Raw genomic sequence first — 5,818 nt, 5'->3', positions numbered from 1 at the left:
ACTGCACTTCTGCCAATTCATCTCCAGACAAACGGCTCAGTGGTGGCATGTCCACACCTTGGATTTTGCAACCGCTTGGGATGGCTGCTCTCTCCTGCAGCCAGGAGACAAACTCTGAAGATGTTATGTCTTCTCGGCCAGTGAGCCACCTAGCCAACAGGATCACCATATGGCCCCTGAACTGGTGGAAGCCTTGATTTGACATCACCTCCCTGTTAAAATTAGACTCAAACATTGGGGAAACATGATCCCCCAATGCGTGCTCCCGCAAGTGCCTTGTCATCACTGGACATCCAGGAACTGGACAAGCGACGTCCCTGACACTCACCCTCCAGGTCCTCTCCTTGTACCCACTTATGGGGCCTGTCCAAACAGGAGACTCCCTGCCCCTCCATGCGTCGGGTATCTTCCTCTTGAAACCCATGGGGTCTGTGCTGGCAGACTGCTCCTCACTGTGTGCTGTAGGCACTTCCCCGTGCACCTCTGGCTCTTCTGTCTCCTCTGGAGTATCAAGTGTCTCTTCTGAGATGGCAAGTGTCTGCAGGCCATCAACCAGAACAGGTACCCCCTGTTCTCACCGAGACACTTACCTTGGCTGCTACTGGAGCTGACTGCTCCACAGCCTCGACCACCAGTTCCCGTGGCACCTCATCCTGTGTCTCCTCTGGAGTACCTTGTACTCGAACAGGTACCTCCTGTCCCCCTGACACACGTACTTCTGGTATTGCTGGTACCCTCCAGCAATACTGTAGAATCCACCACAGGTCCTTCCTGGCCAGGTTCTCCCATCCTGACCCTTCAATTGTGGGTGGCTTGATCCAATAAGGACAAATCAAAAGGCTGAATGCCCACTCCCGGCTGGGAGTCACCATAATCTCTACTCCTTTCATCACCGCCCTCGCTGGAGCACGACCTGAAGGATTCAGATTCAGACATTCTGAAAAATATGAAAAAAATAAACAAACATTAGTTAAACTGACAATTTACGTATCTAATACACAATAATTAAACTGACTATTTACAAAATGTGGTAACCTACTCGTTTTCTCCCCCTCTTTTATCTTTTGAGGGTGGAGTAGGACAGACAAGTTGACAGTTTGGGCATATGTAGGGATCTATTTCATTTGCCTCTTGGATAGACATACCTATACAGGGTAAGTGGAACCATTCCCTACAGTTATCGCATTAGACCATTGTCTCACCCGTGTCTGGGCCTCGACACACAGTACTGAGGCGAAGTAGGCTTGGTCTTATTGCCTGCCAAGACATCAACACCTCTTTTGAAATGGTCCCTACATGTTTCTAACCAAGCAGGAATCTTCCTATCCCCACATGGCTTGAGTCTGTCATGGTTAGTATTGAAAACCACCCGTTGGAGTTTTACCTTGTACACATACCCGATAACCTTACTAATTATAATACCTGGCCCTTTCCATAGTGACCCCAATTTCTTACATTTACCCTTAATCTGGGCAGTGTCCAACACATAGACAAGATCCCCGGCTGGTATGATTTTTCTAAAACCCTAAGGTCATAGTCTTTTTTCATTTTCTCTTGGGAGGTCTTAAGCTTATCACGAGCAATGGTATGTGCACTTTTGATATATGATATGATATAGCTATCAGCACCCTCATACTTCTTTTCGCTTTGACTGCCGAACATAAGGTCTGCTGGCTAATTGGTCTCCCTGCCTAGCATGAGCTTGTTTGGTGTGTACCCTGTACTCCTGTTGACACTAGATCTCATGGCTCCCCTAGTTGAGCAATGTGTTGATCCCAGTTTTCTTTTTGTGAATCAACAAAGCATCTCACTGCATCCATGATACTACGGTTGTCTCTCAACTTGTCCATTGGACTGAGGACGGTATTGGGTCGTTCTAGCCTTATGAATTTGCAGAAAATCACATACTGCTTTAAAGAGTGCGCTCTCAAAGTTACGTCCCTGATCTAAGAATAGCTGGAACAGATAGCCAAATCTTGTAAAAAACTCATTGATGGCAGCCTGAGCCGTTACTTCAGCCGTTTGAGACGGTAGTGGTATACACTCTGTCCATTTGCTGAATTGGTCGGTCATCATCAATATATGTTCGTTGTTTTGTTTGGTCTTTGGCAAAGGACCCATAAAGTCTATGTGGACTCTTTCCATAGGGTACCCAGCATGGTACTTGGTCAGAGGACATTTACTATGTCTGCTCGCTTTCTTGTTCTTGTTGCAAGTATCACAACTAAGTACAAACAAGTTAATGTCTTTGGTCATGTTATACCAGTGATATTTGTCCTTGATCTTGGACATGGTCCTTGATACACCTTGGTGTCCTGCACTGGGCAGTTCATGACAGAGCTCCATTACTGTCTGTCTTAAAGAAGTGGGTACAACAAGCCTTGTATTGGCTCCCTCTGTTTTGGGTTGACTCTTTAAAATACCATTGTCGTCTAAGAAAAATCTTTCTTTATTTATCCAGTGACTCTTGGCTGCTGGTGGTGCCAGAAACAAATCATTGGATATTGGTTCACAGCCATCTTTTAAATACGGGAGGATAAACATCAAGTATAGATCACTCTCTTGTTCTGTTCCTCTTCACTGAAACCTGAGATGGTTATGCCCTCTTCTTGTGCGATTGCTGCCATGACACAATCAGAAGAGTCGTCCATTACAATTCTTGCCGTTGATGGAGTAAATATCAATTCCATACCTGTACTGAATGGTGGTAAATCACATTCCTCAGACGACTGGCTTGCTTATGACTCAATTGAGTTTAAGCTGCTAGTGTGACAGCAGTCTTCCATAACTGCAGATTCAACTGGTACTGCAGGTTGTTCCAAGGTTGAAACCTTTTCTGGTGTTTCAAATAACATCATCATTGCTGTTGCCACTCGTTTAAGTAATCTTGGCTTTTGCTTCCTTTTTCTAGCCAGTGGGACTGCTTCATCTACATCACATAAAAACTGTGCCCAACTTTGATGTGCTCGCTGGCAGTAATTACAGCCCTTGCAAGGTAAACTTGTCAGTATGGTGTCTGCAGTATAATGTGGACATTCTTTTAACCTATCCGGGAGACGAGACAAGACATCTACATCAATGTGTTGTTTACCTGGCCTATGCTTTATGACCAGGTCATATTGGCTGAGCTCTTCCAACCATCTAGCTAATTGCCCTGGGGCTCTTTGAAATTGACAAGCCATGTCAAACTACTATGGTCTGTCCTCACCGTGAATTGTCGTCACAGAAGGTAGTGTCTGAACTTTCTAGTAAATCTAATTACTGCCAACAACTCCTTTCTAGTTGTGCAATAACGTTTTTGTTCGGCTGTAAGTACAAAGCTATCATATGCTATGATCCGTTCCTCTCCATCTTGAACCTGAATGAGTTCTGCGCCTATTGCATTTTGGGAGGCGTCCGTATCCAAGATGAAATAATCCTTGTTGTTAGGCAAAGTAAGTACTGGTGCAGATAACAAGTTGTCTTTTAACGTCTGGAATGCAAGTTGACGTTCATGGTTCCATGAAAACAATTTTTTTCCTGTCACTTCATACAATGGAGCAGATATTTTGGCATAGTTCTTGATAAATGAACGGTGGTAGTTCACAAATCCCAGGAATTGTTCAACTTCCTTTGTGCAAGTAGGCACCACCCAACCACTAACTGGTTGCAAATGTTGCTGGCCTATTTGGAGGCCCTTGTTACTGACACTCCTGTCTAAAAAGTCTACACTTGTTCTGAACAGAGCACACTTTTTAGGCTTTAATCTAAGTCCATACTCTCGAAATCTGGCAAATACATTGTGTAGGTTAGTGAGATGTTCATCAAAAGATGGTCCTAAAACCAATTGCAATATGTCATCAAGAAAGGCCAAAACAGTTTTCCACGTTAAACCTCTGAGGACAAGGTTCATCACTCTGGCATAAGTACCTGGTGCGTTGCAAAGTCCAAAAGCCATCTTGACGCACTCAAACAATCCATATTTGGTAACAAATGCTGTCTTCTTACGGTCCCCTGGCTTGATCTTTATTTGCCAATACGCGCTTTTAGCGTCCAGTTTAGAGTACCATATGTTACCAGCCAAAGTATCCAGACATTCGTCTATCAGGGGCAACGGAAATAAATCACGTGATGTGACTGAGTTGAGCCTTCTGAAGTCTATGCACCAGCGTACCCCGCCATCTTTCTTCCTGATAAGCACTGGTGCTGAAGCTAATTCTGATGTTGAAGGTTGTATAACTCCAGCATCTAACATTTTCTTGAGGTGTGCCTCCTTCTCTTGAACAAAACAAGCTGGTGTTCTCCGCATACGGAGCTGAATAGGCCTGGAATCACCAGTATCAACTTCATGTTCTACATGACTAAAATTACCAAGGTCAAACGCTGTCTTTGCAAAGACATCACTGTACGTGTAAAGCAAAGTTCTCAATTTTGATTTCTGATCTGTTGTCAAATCCTGACTGGATGTAGTAAATAGTTCTTGAAGGTGATCTGGTAGATCCTCCTGTTGGGGCGGTGTACCTTTTTGACTGTTACCCTGTTTACTGGTTGAACAAGTGCCAACACTGAGCTCTTGAGGATCCTCCATAGATTCAATCACTGTCACAGCATGTGCCTCAGCTACTTCTATTCCACCCTGGAGTCGGACAGGGTTGTCCGTCACATTCATAAAACAAACAACTGGACTTTGTCCTTTAGCACAAACTGATCTTGGAATCAAGAGTGTAGTCTTCGAGTTTGGTTCTATCACAAAATCATTATCTTGTACGGGTACTGTACAATTCATTCGCATTACTGAATTAGGTGGGACTACTACCGAGTTTGGTATTGTAATTCTGCTGACTGAGGGTTGAGCAAATGGTGTCTCTCCTCCTAAGACTAGCTTAACTGTCTTGTCGTTGATAGACATGTATCCTTGACCAATGTTGAGTATTACATTATTACTAGCTAAGAAGTCGTGGCCCAGTAGCATCTCACAGTCAATTGGGGCGATATATAAGTGGTGATTGAAAAGTAAGTCCTGTATCCGAAACAGAGTAGGATTAGTAATTCTGCAGGTCATCTGCATTTCTCGGCCTGCACCATGCATAAGTGTCTCTTTAATGACACAAGGTTTTTCTTTCAGCGAATCAAAAACTGTATTATGGTAACCTCTGAGCCGGTATCAATCAATGCAGTCACTAGCTTATCCTGGATTTGTACCTGCAATCTCAAGAGTTGAGCAGTCCCAATTGTTCCTACCACCGTAAAACCATTAGATGGTCCCTCCGTAACTTGGTCCTCTGGCACATTCATCGTAACTGATTTGCGTTCTGTTTGCTTGTTCTGTGTTGGCGGTTTGCTGCCAGGTGAATTATTTAACTTTGGGCAATCTCTTTTATAATGTCCCTGTTCATGACAATAAAAACATGCCCCATCTGGGGTCTGTGTCCTGCGGTTACCAGCACGATTATTATAACCACCTCTTCTACCTTGACCACGTCCACGAGAGGTATTATCTGATCTATAGTCCCGACTGGGTGAAGTACAACTAGATCTGTTAGATTGTCGCATTTCCTCTGTTAGTGTAGCCATTGAGGATAGTAGGCCTTGCATCTGTTGTTGCTCTTCTCGTTGTTGACGAAGCTGCTGTTCCATCTGAGACACTCGTGTGTTTATGGCTGATTTGGACGAGCCTACCCCATGCACTGATGGTGTGTCACTAACTTGTGCTGTTGGAGCTGACGCCTGTTTTACTTCAGGTGTTTTTCCTTGAGCAATGTGGGCTTGCACAGCCTTTCTTGAATGTTGAAACCACTTTATTATATCAATTGCATTTTCAACCGAGACTGGTTTAAAT

Source organism: Mytilus edulis, chromosome 3, assembly GCF_963676685.1.
Source record: "Mytilus edulis chromosome 3, xbMytEdul2.2, whole genome shotgun sequence".
Classification (NCBI taxonomy): domain Eukaryota; kingdom Metazoa; phylum Mollusca; class Bivalvia; order Mytilida; family Mytilidae; genus Mytilus; species Mytilus edulis.
This window is presented reverse-complemented; position numbering follows the sequence as displayed.